Genomic DNA, 2,222 nt, shown 5'->3' on the forward strand with positions numbered 1-2,222 from the left:
GTTATGGCAGGTTTGTGTCATATTCTAAGTTTGCATTGCACTATTTTTCTTATACATTTAGTCTAGACATACAGTAACCATGTTTACACATTGCACACAACGCCTTTGCACTTGCTCCCGTTTTATCTTAACATAGGGACAGGAGATTTGTTGGTCAATGAATGGGAAAATAAAGTAACTTAAAGTTACTTATTTGAAAAAGTAACTGATATTTTCTTGTAAATTAAAAAAAGTAACGCAATACTTTACTAGGTACTTGAAAATGTAATCTGATTACATAACTTGGGTTACTTGTAATGCGTTACCCCCAACACTGATTATATTAAGTATAAATGGTCAAAATTATGTTGTGAATATACTTTACAGTCTTAAATAGTTAGTTCTGCCAAAAATGAAAATTCTGTCATCAATTACTCATCGCCATGTAGTTCCAAAACTCATACGACCTGTGTTCATTGTTGATTTTGAATGAAATCTGATTGATTTTTGTCACGACATTGAAAGACATGGTTGAAGTGCAAGTGTTCTGAAGAGACGTGATCACTTTATATGATGAATAAATATTTGGAAAATACATATTTTCAATATTGCATCAGCTCAACAACTGACAGCAACAGTTAAAAACATTGCAAGCATAGATCTTAGGTTAGACATGATTTTGAATTGAATTGATGAAACCAAGGCTGTGAGGGACAAACGTTCTGTGAAGGTCAATGGCATGCGCTGTGTAAAGGTCCTAGATCCTATTATTTCTCCTCAAAATCTTTTGGAAAGATGTTTTGTCAGCTGAACAATGGTACTAAACAACAGTATAATCTATTGAACGCAGTGTACTTCTGTCCCTCGCAACCTTGTTTTTATTCCTGTCAAAAAATTAAACATGGCAGTACCCTGACAAAGGTCTGTTACAACATCTGTGACTCACTGATCATTTTCATTTGTAAAAAAAGAAAAGAATTAGGGAGCTTGTAAAATGAGAGGGATCAGTAACGTCATCCAAAAAGGACAATTATTTCACAGGTGGAGCAAGTTATGACATTCTGATTAAATATTATGACGAACATCAAGAATAATGATGATTCATTCATAATAAGGCTGAAAATGTGACCCTGGACCACAAAACCAGTCATAAGGGTCGATGTTTTGCATCATCTGAAAGCTGAATAAATAAGGACAATATTTGGCAGAGATACAACCGGAAATCTGGAATCTGAGGGTGCAAAAAAACTAAATATTAAGAAAATCACCTTTAAAGTTGTCCAAATAAAGCATATTACTAATCAAAAATTAAGTTTTGACATATTTATGGTAGGAAATGAAAAAAAAAAAAAAAATCATGGAACATCTTTACTTAATATCCTAATAATTTTTGGCATAAAAAAAAAAATGCTAATTTTGACCCATACAATGTATTGTTGGCTATTGCTAATAAAGTAAATAGGGTGTATTTTATAGGGTCCATTTCATGCTGACAGTTAAACATTTAATCCAGTGTTTTTAGTATTAATGGACGATGCATCTGTGCTCGAGTTGACAGTGTGCACTGGCCCTTTAAGGCTTATAGCTCTGCATCAGAGCAGTGTTTCTATGAATGCAGATTGTGAATGGATCAACCTCAGTTTAAAAGTCAGTCTCATTAACTATCAACTCCCTTTCATACATCCAACCATGAAAGGTTTGATTCTTACTCTTAAACATGTCTGCGTAACATCTGCTGGTTAAAATATGACCAAAAGTGATTGAGCAATATGACACTGCGTTAATTCATAACATATGAGAGAGAAGACTCTCCAAGAATACGGCCAGTGTCTCAATCATGTGAATGAAGCTCAGAGCTGATGAGATTCGCAATACCTGTGACTAAACGCTCATAACAGCGCAGGAACGCAGCATCAAACTGGTGAAAAGAAGGAACGTTTGATTTCAGCAAGAGGCATGATGGGAGCAGTGTGATGCCCAGGCCGGACACAATGGCCTTTTATGCATCCAGATGAGTTGTAGTTCCTCCAAACTGTCAGCTCCTTGTGTCTCCATCCTCTCATCCTAAAGGCCTCTCCACACAAAATGAAGAGACAGGCCTCTCGCTGAGAACAGAGCTTCTCATAAAGGAGACGAGTGTTCAAAATACAGACTGAGGGCTTCAAATACTTCTGTTGGGTTATTTTTATCTGATTTACGGCAGGACACCACAGATGAGTGTGGTAAACATTTTAACTGATATG

The sequence above is a fragment of the Garra rufa genome, chromosome 20, assembly GCF_049309525.1.
Source record: "Garra rufa chromosome 20, GarRuf1.0, whole genome shotgun sequence".
Lineage (NCBI taxonomy): Eukaryota > Metazoa > Chordata > Actinopteri > Cypriniformes > Cyprinidae > Garra > Garra rufa.